This window comes from Trichechus manatus, unplaced genomic scaffold, assembly GCF_000243295.1.
Source record: "Trichechus manatus latirostris isolate Lorelei unplaced genomic scaffold, TriManLat1.0 scaffold00238, whole genome shotgun sequence".
In the NCBI taxonomy this organism is placed as follows: Eukaryota; Metazoa; Chordata; class Mammalia; order Sirenia; family Trichechidae; genus Trichechus; species Trichechus manatus.
The window spans coordinates 426,585-441,666 of NW_004444174.1; positions in this window are offsets into that span (position 1 = coordinate 426,585).

Below are 15,082 nucleotides of genomic sequence, written 5' to 3' on the forward strand. Positions count from 1 at the left end.
GGAATTTGGATCGAGATTGCATTGCATCTGTAGATCATTTGGGGTATAATTGACATTTTCACAATGTTGAGTCTTCCTATTTATGATCAAGGTAAGTTTTTCCATTTATGCAGGTATCATTTGGTTTCTTGCAGTAGTGTCTTGTAGTTTTCGTTGTATACGTCTTTTACGTATCTGATTAAATTTATTCCTAAGTATTTTATCTTCTTGGAGGCTATTGTAAATGGTATTGATTTGGTGATTTCCTCTTGGAAGTTCTCTTTGTTGGTGTGGAGGAATCCAACTGATTTTTGTATGTTTATCCTGTATCCGGATACTTTACAGAAATCTTCTATTAGTTCCAACAGTTTTCTTGTGGATTCTTTGGGGTTTTCTGTATATAAGATCATTATCATCTGCAAATAGAGATACTTTGACTTCTTGCCTACTGATTTGGATGCCCTTTATTTCTTTTTCTAGCCTAATTGCTCTGGCTAGGACCTCCAGCACAATGTTGAATAAGAGTGGTGATAAAGGGCATTCTTGTCTGCTTCCCATTCTCAAGGGGAATACTTTCAAACTCTCTCCATTTAGGATGATGTTGGCTATGGCTTTGTATAAATGCCCTTAATTATGCTGAAGAATTTCCCTTCTGTTCTTATTTTACTTAGAGTGTTTATCATGAATGGATGTTGGACCTTGTCAAATGCTTTTCTGCATCGATTTATAAGATCATGTGGTTCTTATCTTTTATTTTATTAATGTGATGGATTACATTGATTGTTTTTCTAATGTTGAACCATCCCTGCATACCTGTTATAAATCCTACTTGATCATGGTGAATTACTTTTTTGACATGTTGTTGAATTCTATTGGTTAGAATTTTGTGGAGGATTTTTTCGTTAATGTTCATGAGGGATATTAATCTATAATTTTCTTTTTTTGTGGTGTCTTTACCTGGTTTTGTTATCAGGGATATGCTGGCTTCATAGAATGAGCTTGGGAGTATTCTGTCCTTTTCTATGCTCTGAAATGCCTTTAATATTAGTGATGTTAACTCTTCTCTGAAAGTTTGGTAGAATTCTCCAGTGAAACTGTCAGGGCCAGAGGTTTTTTATTTTGGGAGTTTTTTTAATTACCTTTTCAATCTCTTCTTTTGTTATGAGTTTATTTAGTTGTTCTACCTCTGTTTGTGTTAGTTTAGGTAGGTAGTGAGTTTCTAGAAATTTGTCGATTTCCTGTAGGTTTTCAAATTTGTTAGAGTACAATTTTGCATAGTAATCTGTTATGATTCTTTTAATTTCAGTTGGGTCTGTTGTGATATTACCCGTCTTATTTCTTAAATGGGTTATTTGCTTCCTCTTCTGTTTTTCTTTTGTCTGTTTGGCCAATGCTTTATTGATTTTGTTGATCTTTACAAAAAGAACCAGAGTTTGGTCTTGTTAACTCTTTCAATTGTTTTTCTATTCTCTACTTCATTTAATTCTGTTCTAATTCTTATTATTTCCTTTCTTTTGGCACCAGAGGCCTTCTTTTGCTGCTGCTGTCTTTTTACTTGTTCAAGTTGAAGGGTTAATGTTTTGTTTTTGGTCCTTTCTTCTTTTTGGATGTGTGCATTTTTTTCTGTAAATTGACCTCTGAGCACTGTTTTTGCTGTATCCCAAAGGTCCTGGTAGGATGTATTTTAATTCTCATCTGATTCTTTGTATTTCTTTATTCCATCCTTAATTTCTCCTATAACCTAGTAGTTTTTGAGTAAGGTGTTGTTCATTTCTATGTGTTAGAATTTTTTTCCTTGCTTTTTCTGTAATTGATTTCTACCTTTATGGCTTTATGGTCAGAAAAGATGCTTTGTAATTTTTCAATGCTTTGGATTCTGTTAAGCCTTGTTTTATGGCCTAATATGTGGTCCACTCTGGAGAATGTTCCATATGCATTGGAAAAGAAAGTATACTTGGCTACTGTTGGGTGGAGTGTTTGGTGTATGTATATGAGATCAAGTTGGTTGATTTTAGCATTTAGATCTTCCCTGTCTTTATTGACCTATTTCTGGATGTTCTGTCCTTCACCAAAAATGGTGTGTTGAAGTCTCCTACTGTTATTGTGGAGCTGTCTATCTCTTTTTTCAATGCTGTTAGAGTTTGTTTCATGTATTTTGGAGCCCTGTCATTTGGTGCATAAATATTTGTTATAGCTGTGTCCTCCTGGTGTATTGACTAGTTAGTCATTACATAGAATCTTTCCTTATCCTTTGTGGTGGATTTTACTTTAAAGTCGATTTTGTCAGAGATTAATATTGCCACTCCTGTTCTTTTCTGAGCTTTGTTTGCTTAATATATATGTATTTTTCCATCGTTTGAGTTTTATTTTGTTTGCATCTTTAAGCCTAAGGTGTATCTCTTGTCGACAGCATATAGACGGATCATGTTTTTTTATCCATTCTGCCACTCTCTGTCTCTTTATTGGTGTGTTTAGTCCATTTACATTCAGCATAAATATTGATATGTATGATTTTAGTGCTGTCTTTTTGATGTCTTTTTTTGTATGTGTGTTGTTGACAGTTTCTTTATTCTACTTAATTTTCTGTGCTACATTGTTTTTCTTTATGTATTTTCTTTTCATCTTTTTCATTGTTGTTGATTTTGCATTTGCTTTGCCTTTTATGTTTTTCTTGGTTTTTATTTTGATGTGTAGGATTGTTAGTTTCCTTTGTTGTTACCTTAATATTTATCCTTATTTTTCTAAGTTAGACCACTTTTTTATTTCTTTATATTGCCTTGACTTCCTCTCCATATGAAAGATCTATAAATACATTTTTTTGTCCCTCTTTTTTTTTTAATGTTGTCATCTTTTCCATATTGATGTCTCTGTTTCCCTGCTTTTAGTGTTTTAGATTGGATTTAATTTTGTGACTTCTCTATCTGGGTTTATATCTGGTTACTCTGTTCTCTGTTCTAGTCTTGGGGTCTTGTCTGATGCTATTGATTTTCTAACCAGAGGACTCCCTTTAGTATGTTTTTGTAATTTTGGTTTGGTTTTTGCAAATTCCCTAATCTTCTGTTTATCTGGAAATGCCCTAATTTAGCCATCATATTTGAGAGACAGTTTTGCTGGAAATATAATTCTTGGCTGGCAATTTTTTTCTTTCATGTCTTCTTGCTACATGGTTTCTGCTGAGTAGTCCTTTCTTAGTCTTATTGACTCTCCTTTGTAGATGACATTTCGTTTGCCCTGAGCCGCTCTTAAAATTCTCTCTTTTATCTTTGTTTTTGTCAAGTTTGTTTATAGTATGTCTTGGTGACTTTCTTTTGGGATCTACCTTATGTGGGGTTTGATGAGCATCTTGGATAGAGACCTTCTCATCTTTCATGATATCAGGGAAGTTTTCTGTCAATGTATCTTCAACAATTCTCTCTGTATTTTCTGTTATCCTCCTCTGTTCTGGTACTCTAGTCACTCATAGGTTATTCCTCTTAATAGAGTCCCACATAATTTTTAGGGTTTCTTCATTTTTGAAAATTATTTTATCTGATTTTTCGTCAAATAAGTTGGTGTTAGTGCTTTATCTTCACTTTGACTAATTCTGACTTCCAATGCCTCAGTTCTGTTCCTATGACTTTTTACTGAGTTGTCTAATTCTGAAATATTATTGTTAATCTTCTGAATTTCTGTTTCTTCTCCCTGTGGATTCTTTCAGCCTGTTAAATTTGTCATTATGCTCTTCTCTAATATTTTTAAGTCCTCTATTGCTTTGTCTGTGTGTACCTTGGCTTGTTGTGTATTTTGCCTTGTCTCCTTCCTGATCTCTTGAAGAGTTCTGCATATTAACCTTTTGTAGTATACCTATGGTGATTCCAAGAAGTTCTCTTCCTCTGGAAAATTTCTTGATTTTTTGTTTTGGGAGCTTGCTGAAGCCATCATGGTCTGCCTGTTTATGTGTTTTGATATTGACTGTTGTCTCCCAGCCATCAATAAGTTATTATATTTATTTAATGTTTGCTTGCTGTGTCCTATCTTCTTGTTTTTTTTTTCTGTTTTGATATGCTCAAATATGCTCGTGAGAGCTAATTTGATTATTGGCACCTTTGAAGTTCTAACATCCTGTCACTAAGTTGTTAGATCTGTTACTAGGTATGTGATACCAGGAGTCCCTTTACTTTTCTTCTATGGATCCATCTCAGGTGTCAAGGTAGTGGGTCACCAAGTGTGTGGTGCAAGCTCTTACCTATAGTCCTAGACGGGCAGGAGTGATTTGTGTAGGCACAGGTATCTGGCTGCACAGGTATCAGGCAGGGGCCTGATCTCTGCCCCCAAGTGTCTGGGATTTAAGCATGTCCCTGTTCCCTAGAGCACATAGGTGTGTGGGTTTTGCAGCCGTACTATAGACACACAATGCTCTTGGCTGTAAGGCTTGGGAGGCACCACTTATTCTTGGACCCTGTCACAGGTGGCCAGGTAGCATGGGTTGAGCCAGCAGTCCTCAGGCCCCTGATGTGTGTAGGTGAAAACCCTGCTTATTGGGTAGAAAAGTGTCAAATGTCACGAACCTGTCTCTTCACCATAGAGCTGATACAGTTGAAGTTAGGCTTCATGTATATACCAGGTTGTACTGTGGTAATGAGGACCTACAGTGTTCACCCACACAGGTCTATTCAGGGGTGAAAGACATTTGAAGTCCATGGACCCCTTATGCGTCTGCCCAGGCAAAGGAGCTGTGCCTACCCTTAGTTCTTGGTTTAGGGGAGCCGGCAGATTATTTTTTTTCCTGTTTGTTAATTTGTTCCCTTTCTAAGGCCATGAGAATGGCACAGGGGGTGTGACAGGTCCTACTTCTGGCCCAGGGGACTTGGCAGTCGCTGAAGTCAGCCCAGGACCCAGTGCAGAGTAGGGAGGGGGCAGGTGAATGGGAGCAAGGTTTTTCCCAAAGGGGGTGTTTTTTGATCTTCACAGTAGGTCAGAGGCATGTACTTATCTTTTGCCAATTAAATGCTGCTTTTCACTGGTTCTGGAGGCGTGAGTAGACTCTCTGCTGCTGGGTCTCTTCCGATGTTGAAAATCACTCTTGTGTGCTACTGCTTGCTTCACTGTGCACACCAGATGATCCGGCCTGAAGGATACCAGCTCCTGCCACATCAGGTCTGGCAAGTCCTCACTGCTTCTGAACTATCTCTCCCTTCCCCTGCCACTCAGTCTGATTCCTCAACTTTGCCTTTGATGTTCAGGCCTCCTAGATTGTAATATATAATTGATTCACTTGTTTTTTCAGGTCTTTGTTGTAAGAGGGACCACAGGAAGCATCTGACTACTCTGCCTTCTTGGCCCTGCCTCCTGTCTGTGAAAATCTTAATACATGACTTTGCAAATTGAGCATAAATTTTAGGAAATTTATTTTAAGTATTTTTTCTATCATTAATGTAGAATCAGTTTTAGGTCAAATATATTCTTGAAGCAAGTGTTCATAGCAACATTGGGAGCAGCATTTCTATTTTTATTGACTATTTCTAAATTTCTTAATGGTGTTGGCTTTTGTGCCATCAGAATATAGCTACAACCGCAAAAATTATGAAATTTTATAAATCTGCTGCCACACATTATTTTATCAACCCAAGGAAAATCTTTGATTTCTGTTAGGGTTCAGTTAATTGTAGCTTAACTTAGCAGCTAGCATTTAGGTCAATTAAAGAAGATTTCAGAGTTTCCTCAGAGGGTTCTTTTAAATATACATTTAAGAGGGATCTCTCATTTAAAAATATGAACTCCCTTTGTGTTAACCAGTTGGCATTGAGTTGATACTGACTGATAGCAACCCCATGTGTGTCAGAGTAGAACTGGGCTCCATAGGGTTTTCAATGGCTGATTTTTCTGTAATAGATTGCCAGAATTTTCTTCATAGGTGACTCAGGGGGGACTTGAACCACCAAACTCCTGATTAGCAGTCAAGTGTGTTAACCTTTTGCACCTTTTATGTTAAAAAATATTTTTATCTCTTGATGCAAAAATAGTATTTTAAAGTGGAACAAAATATCTGTACTATGATAATATATTTTAGATATTAACTGCTGATGAAATGTTAACATTGGGTCAAGTTCCAATTTTTAGATAATGTCTTATAACTGAACCATGAAGTAAATTGTAGAAACTCATTTAATCACCTTTACTTTTCCCTAGAAAACAAATATAAAATAAATAAAATATTTCAACAGCCTAATTTTATTAAAATTACTGATGAGGTAAATGAATATATAAAAGATTCCTAGTCTGTTAGTGCAAGATTTTTAGAGCATATTTTAAAAATTTAACTTCTAAATAAAATGTCAAAAAGAAATTCAGACTGTCACCCCTAATGTAACATCTTAAATGAAAAATGTTTTAATGTCTGAATTTACTGTGTTCTCATAAAATGTTATTATAAACCATAAGCATTTAAATTATTAATAATGAAAAAATGCTCATTTTATTTATTATTTTTATATGGCACCATAATTACAAATTGTTATACTTATTTATCTGTATAAATTTACAGTCCCATACTACTTAATATATATTTGAATTTAGTGTGCTGTGCTTATATAAAAATATAAATCCAAGCATATATGCATCTCATATTTGCTTCATCAAGTCTTGACATATTGATTTAATTTTTGCATTTGTTTATCAGTGATCTATGGAAGGGTTATCCAATTTTTGCAGTGTTTTCTCATATCAGTGTTTTAGTGTTACTGCAGTTCTATAAACAAAAAAATCACACCTGTGAGCTGCCAATCAAGGCATCTCAAAAGGAATTCAATAATCATTTACGAAATTCACAATTTAATGAATATATAAGTGGAATGAATAAAATTTATAAGCGGAATATGTAGGTGCTCATCAAAACATATTCACTGTTAATATACATAAAAAACACTACCAGGTACATACAATATGCTCAAAAATGTTTGTTAACTGAAAACAAATGAGTGTGAGCATATGTGTGTGTAATTTTAGAGTTTTATATCATTCATTGTTTTAAAATCATCCAAGCTTTCTTCAGCCAATCAGCCCAATTCCAGTAAAAATGCCCATATTCATTTTCACTATGTTCTACTTTTACATAGAAAATAAACAAAAATAAAATAAGATTCAGCATTATTTAAATTACTAACGGTAATAATATAAATGATAGTCTGTATCTGGAAAAGAGTGGAGAGCTCAGACCAAGTTAACTTCGAATTATAATTTTCAGGAGGTTGGTGTAGCTTTAGTTTGTCTTAATTGCTAAATAAATTACTTTATTTCTGAGTAATGATGGACCACCCTGAAGAGCTGTAGCATTTTTTGGTAGCACTGTGTAAGATTAAACTGAAATATAAAAAAGGATCCTTTCATAATTATCTTTAAACAGTGTTAATCAAATCCAAAAATCACTAGCCAATTAAATGTGTCAGATTTAAGAAATTTATATGTTACACTACAAAACATGAAATAATCTTTTTTCTAGCCGATAAGCTATGAAGTGTTGTACCTGAAGTAACTTCAGAGTTTGAGGAATAGTATGTCCTTAGAATGTCCTTATTAACTAGATTTTCTGGCCAATTAAATGTTAGCCAGAAAGAAAGTTGTTTATGTCAAACATTTTTCTAAAATGCTCAAATAAACTTATACTACTTTGTAGGAGTCCTTATATTTACTCAAACATTTAAAATTTTGGGAGGCTTAGCATTTTGCCAATAACTAGGATGAAAGATGTACATGTAGTAGGGGTAAGATTTTGAACAGTTTTTGTGAATATACCAGGGCATTTATTCTTTTCTGCCAAAATCCATGATGGTAGGCATTGCCCCTTAAAATTCAATGTATATTGGCTTGTCTTACTAGGCAAAGATCTCATTCCTCTCTCACTGTTGAAATTTGGCTCAGGATCAGATTTTCTTCTGTATTTAATGTGTCAAACAAGTATTGGCTATTGAAAATCTTCATAGTGAAGGTTAATGAATTTAGAACATCAATTCAAAGTTAGGTTTTGTATAGTAGGTATGAATAGTAGCTATACAATAAATATGATCTAGATTTCTTTAAATTTTGCTAATTTTCGACTGGGCTCTTGATCCCACCAGACTGGAAGAAAATGCTGCATTGGTTATTTGTGGAACCTTCACTCACCTCTGTGGATCCACCAAGGTTCTTGAGTTTTGTACAGTACCAAAGAGTGGTGTTGCATGTAGGGGATGGGTGAGAGTGGTGGGGTGGAAGAATCCCCACAGTGGATTTCTGTACAGAGACCACTGTGACATCTGTTAGAATGTCTAATACAGTCTTGAGGCTTTATGCTATTCTCCTGTCAACTGTGGACATACAATTCTTTGGAAAGAATTATAAGCACAAATGATTATAGTCCAGTTTCTTTTCCTTCATTTTGGAGTTTTATTCCCTCATCCTTGTGCTTCTAAGGGTCTCCAAAACCTAGATCCCCTTTCTTCTCTCCAGTCATGAGTCTGAGCTCTTCTCCACATCTTAGATAAATTATCTCCTTCCCAATGTTTCTTTAGACGTATTTTCTCTCTCTTTAATGTTTCATCAGAGGCACTTTGTAAAATCCTCTCTATGGGTTTAGAATTCTGGAAAGAATAACTGAGTAAGGACATCTTGTTGGCAACTATGCTTTCACCACAGTCACAAACCTACCCTCATGCAAACAAGAATAGGAAAAGAAGTAGTGAAAAATCCAGGGGAAAAAAATCTTAAAAATTACCGTAAGAGGTAAAAAAACAAAAACAAAAACAAAAAACAAAAACAAAAAAACACACTTAAATGTTCACAAGAAAGAAATCTTTCTTATTACCTCTAATACATGTGATTTTCTCAAGCCCCATAAATTGACCTTAATCTCCAAATTCATCCTGATGTGTGTTAGGAGAAAAAACAAGCAAACAAACAAAGAAGTAAATTTGAAAATTATCAATTTAAAGGATCATAGTTTTTAAGTTTAAAAAAATATATATTGTTCTTGTTAATGCTCAGATGCTCACCATTTCTGACCCTCTACTTGGTGTCGGGATTGGAGGAAGACATTAACAACCTGCAATATGCAGAGGACAAAATCTTGCTTTCTGAAAGCTGAGACGACTTGAAGTACTTACTGATGAAGGTTTAAGACTACAGTCTTCAGTATGGATTAGACTTCAACATAAAGAAAACAGAAATCATCACAATTGGACCAATAAGCACCATCATGATAAACAGAGAAAATATTGAAGTTATCAAGGATTTCATTTTACTTGCATCCACAATCAACGCCCATAGAAGCAGCAGTCAAGGAATCAAACACATTGCATTGGGCAAATCTGCTGCAAAAGACCTCTTTAAAGCGTTAAAAAACAAAGATGTCACTCTGAGGACTAGGGTGCACCTGATGCAAGCCATGCTATTTTCAATTGCCTCATATGCATCTGAAAGCTGGACAGTGATTAAGGAAGACCAAAGAAGAATTGATGCCTTTGAACTGTGGCATTGGCAAAGAATATTGAATGTACACGGACTGCCAGAAGAATGAACAAACCTGTCCTGGAAGAAGTACAGCCAGAATGCTCCTTAGAAGCAAGGATGGTGAGACTTCTCTTAAGTACTTTAGACATATTATCAGGAGTGACTAGTCCCTGGAGAAGAACACTATGCTTGCTAAAGTACAGGATTAGTGAAAAGGGGAAGTCTCGTGTCTAAACGAAATGGATTGACAAGTGGCTGCAACAATGGGTTCAAAAGGTAACAACGATTGTGAAGATGGTGCACGACCGAGTAATGTTTTGTTTTGTTGTACCTAAGGTCACTATGATTCAGAATCAACTCAACAGTGCCTAACAACAACAACTCCTTTCCAAGATGGTGTTTCAATGTGTCAAAGGGATGTCATATGTGTATGATGTTCTGGATATTTGTTGTGGAGTGGCTAGTCTGTTCTTGGATATGGACTGGTGGCACTTGAGCAGAAACTTGTCCTGACTGGCTACTCAGAGACCTTTTTTTTTTAAGCATCTACTATTGTTGTTTGTGGCTCTAATCATTTTCTTTATTTATAAAACCCCACAGATGAGGTCTCTTGGTCTTGACATCAAGCCTTTTCTTAACTTTTAGCCTTCTTAGCATCTGTAAGTTCCCTTACCAGACTAAACAGGATGCTCTGGATCCCCTAAGGGCTATGTTTAGGCTAGAAAGAACTAGAAAAGCTTCCCAGAATCACCTCCCTGGCAACCTAATAGCCCAGTGATAGTATTGCCCATGCCATGTAAATCTCAGTTTTTAGAGAGTTTTTTTCTGAGCAGCTTTTCTCAACATTAGCTGCATATTACAAACACTTGGAAAGTGTTAAAAATATGGATACCCAGGTCCGACAACCACATTGGAATTGGCAAAAGACTTGGGCTTGCTGTTTTCTCTTTGTTCGTGATTTCCCTACATCATATCCAATTTTCTGCAGGTCAGCTTTAATGGCATCAAGGCTATTCCTTTAAAATTAATGGATAAAATGTATGATTTAATTTATTAGAAGTGGCTCTTGATATGTGAGTGGAAGCTAATGGAAAATAAGACTTCTTAGGCAAACTTTGCATTTCAGGATGATTGCCTTGGTGCAGATTAAAAAACAAAAAATATTAAAAATATTAACAATTGTAAAAACTTCTAACTGTGAAACAAATCTAGCTACTGGCTTTTTTGTTCCTGGCTGCACTGCCTCCCCTCCCCCCTTTTTTAAGAGCTTTATGGTAGGTCTTGGACTATCTGGAAACATGATTCACGGAAGAAATAAAAACTCATCAAAGTAACAGCTTCCAAATGTAATTATGGTTACATTATCTGTCTATAAGTATATTCAATAACAGTCATCATGTGCATTAACATATTGTAGTAGTTAGGATGTCCAGCTCTGCCCTCAGACAGACTTGGTCAACCATTTTTTTATGTGAACATACCACTCAACTACTTTCAGTCCATGTGGTTTGGGTGGAAATGCCTCCACTGTTAGTTCAAAGAATGACAGCACAATATCATAATTACTGCATAGACTTCAGAGCCAGAGTGCCTCTGATGAAACTCCAGTTCTGTCATTTGACACTTGTGCTAATTTTGTCAAAATAATTAACCTCTCTCTCAGTTTTCTCACTGATATAATGTGGATAGTAGGTGGCACAAAAGGCTAAGCCCTCACTTACTAGCTGAAAAGTTGGCAGTTCTAACCCACCAAGAGGTGCCTCAGAAGACAGGCCTGGCAATCTACTTCCGAAAGGTCACAACCTTGAAAACCCTATAAAGTAGTTCTACTCTACACACATGGGTCTCCATGAGTCAGAATCTACTTGATAGCAATTAATAACAACAACAATAATAGTGTACACTATATCATAATGGCTGTTCTGAGAATTGATAAATTAATCAATTCAAAGTTCTTACAATTCTTAAAGTAAGCACTATATGTATTACCTGCTATGATTATCATTATTATCTTTATTATTACTATGGACACAATTACATTGTTACAACTAGTGCAAGTCAATCAACATATCTCATCCTTATTGTTTTAGGGATGACTATCATTCAATTTAGACAATGAGAATCAAGCCAAGACTTCAACATGTTGAGGGATAAAAATTTCTCTTTTCCCTGCATTTAAGTTGGGAGAATGTCTGGTTGAATTTGGGCCATCATTTTGTGACCATAAGGGACTAGATAATGACAATTCATGAAAGAGAGAAGATGCATAGTGAGAAATTGAGACTCTTAATCCTGTTCATATACTTTAAGCATTAAGCTGCCCTTTTAAACAATGCTCTTCTAGAAAACTTTATTTATGTGAACCAATATTTGTCCTATTTACTTCAGAAAATGTGGATTGAGTTTTTTGTTCTTTTGTGATCAAAGAGTGCTGAGAAACACTAAACCTATGGTATAGCATTCTTGTGAAGAATAAATGAGATAATCTATGTAAAGAGTTCAGCATAACATCTGGCAGTTAAGTTCATTTTCTAAGTACATTTTAGCTATCGTTAGTAACAATTTTTTTTTAATGTTAACAGAATATGTGATGAATACCTGAAATATAAATCAGCTGATTTAATTTAAATGTAATTTAAATTATGAAAATATGTGTCTTCAATGATGGTGTTTTTATCTTGAGTCTGTCCTGCTTTTAGTGATTTCTCAATCTTTTATTTTTTATTGTTTAGTTTAAGTTAAAGTTTACAATTCAAGTTAGTCTCTCATACAAAAATTTATACATACATTGCTATGTGACCCTAGTTGCTCTCCCTGTACTGTGACAGCACACTCATCCTTTCCACCCGATTTTCTGTGTCCATTCAACCAGTTCCTAACCCTCTCTGCCTTCTCATCTCACCTCCAGACAGAAGCTGCCCATTTAGTCTCATGTATCTACTTGAGCTAAGAAGCACACTCTTCATGAGTATCATTTTATGTCCCACAGTCCAGTCCAATCTTTGTCTGAAGAGTTGGCCTCAGGAATGGTTTTAGTTCTGGGTTGACAGAGTCTGGGGTCCATGCTTTCTGGGGTTCTTCCAGTCTCAGACAGACAATAAAATCTGGTCTTTTTAATGGAATTTGAGTTCTGTACCCCAATTCTCTCCTGCTCCGTCAGGGACTGTCTGTTGTGTTCCCTGTCAGGGGGTCATTGGTGATAGCCAGGCACCATCTAGTTCTTCTGTCTCAGGCTGATGGAGTCTCTGGTTTATGTGGCCCTTTCTGTCTCTTGGGCTAATATTTTCCTTGTGTCTTTGGTGTTCTTCATTCTCCTTTGCTCCAGGTAGATTGGGACCAATTGACGCATCTTAGAAGGTCACTTGCTAGCTTTTAAGACCCCAGATGCCACTCATCAAAGTGGAATGCAGAACATTTTCTTAACAAACTTTGTTATGCCAGTTGACCCAGATGTCCCCTGAAACCATGGTCCCCAGACACCCGCCTCTGCTACTCTGTCCCTCGAAGTGTTTGATTTTACTAAGGAAACTTCTCAACTTTTGGTTTAGTCCAGTTGTGCTAACTTCCCTGTAGTGTGTGTTGTCCTTCCTTTCACCTAAGATAATGCTTGTCTACTTTCTAGTTGGTGAATAACCCTCTCCCTCCCTTCCCACCCTCATAAACATCAAAGATTGTTTTCTTCTGTGTTTAAACCATTTCTTGAGTTCTTATAATAGAGATCTTATACAATATTTGTCCTTTTATGACTGACTAATTTCACTCAGCATAATGCCTTCCAGGTTCCTCCATGTTATGTTTCACAGATTTATCTTTGTTCTTTACTGCTGCCTAATATTCCATTGTGTGAATATACCATAATTTGTTTATCCATTTGTCTGTTGATGGGCACCTAGGTTGTTTCCAGCTTTTTGCTATCGTGAACAGCGCTGCAATGAACATGGGTGTGCATGTATCTATTCATGTGACATCTCTTATTTCTCTAGGATATATTCCAGTGAGCGAGATTGCTGGATCATATGGTACTTCTATTTCTAGCTTTTTAAGGAAGCGCCAAATGGATTTCCAAAGTGGTTGTACCATTTTACATTCTCACCAACAGTGTATAAGTGTTCCAATCTCTCCACAACCTCGTCAACATTTATTATTTTGTGTTTTTTGGATTAATGCTAGCCTTGTTGGGGTGAGATGGTATCTCATTTTAGTTTTGATTTGCATTTCTCTAATAGCTAATGATCATGAACATTTCTTCATGAGTCTGTAAGCCTCCTGAATATCTTCTTTGGCGAAGTGCCTGTTCATATCCTTTGCCCATTTTTTAATTGGGTTATTTGTCCTTTCATTGTTGAGGTTTTGCAGTATCTTCAAGATTTTAAAGATCGGACGCTGATCGAATTTGTCGTAGCCAAAAATTTTTTCCCAGTCTGTAGACTGTCTTTTGACTCTTTTGGTGAAGTCTTTTGATGAGCATAATAGTTGATTTTTAGGAGCTCCCAGTTATCTAGTCTCTCTTCTGGTGCTTGTGTATTGTTACTTATGGTTAGTATTCTGTTGATGCCACGTATTAACGCTTCTAGCATTGTCCCTATTTTTTCTTCCATGATCTTTATAGTTTTTGATTTTATATTTAGGTTTTTGATCCACTTTGACTTAGTTTTTGTGGATGGTGTGAGGTATGGGTCTTGTTTCAGTTTTTTGCTGCCCATAGGTGGATGAATTTATGATTGGATTCTCAATTCTGTTCCACTGGTCTATGTATCTGTTGTACCACTACCAGGCTGTTTTGACTACCGTGGCAGTATAATAGGTTCTAATATCAGGTAGTGTGAGGCCTCCCACTTTGCTCTTCTTCTTGAGTAAAGCTTTACTTCTCCAGGGACTTTCCCTTTCCATATAAAGTTGATAATTTATTTCTTCATCTCATTAAAAAATGCTGTTGGAATTTGGATCGAGATTGCATTGTATCTGTAGATCACTTTGGGAAGAATTGACATTTTCATAATGTTGAGTCGTCCTATCCATGAGCAAGGTATGTTTTTCCACTTATGCAGGTCTCTTGGTTTCTTGCAGTAGTGTCTTGTAGTTTTCATTGTCTAGGTCTTTTACGTCTCTGGTTAGATTTATTCCTAAGTATTTTATCTTCTTGGGGGCTATTGTGAATAGTATTGATTTGGTGATTTCCTCTTTGAAGTTCTCCTTGTTGGTGTAGAGGAATCCAACTGATTTTTGAATGTTTGTCTTATATCCTGATATTTGCTGAAATCTTCTATTGGTTCCAGTAGTTTTCTTGTGGATTCTTTGGGGTTTTCTGTGTATAAGATCATACCATCTGCAAATAGAGATACTTTTACTTCTTCCCTACCAATTTGGGTGTCGTTTATTTCTTTTTCTAGCCAACTTGCTCTGGCTAGAACATTCAGCACAATGTTGAATAAGAGTGGTGATAAAGGGCATCCTTGTCTGGTTCCTGTTCTCAAGGGACTACTTTCGATCTCTCTCCATTTAGGATGATATTGGCTGTTGGCTTTGTATAAATGTCCTTAATTATGCTGAGGAATTTCCCTTCTATTCCTATTTTGCTGAGAGTTTTTATCATGAATGGGTGTTGGACTTTGTCAAATGCCTTTTCTGCATCAATTGATAA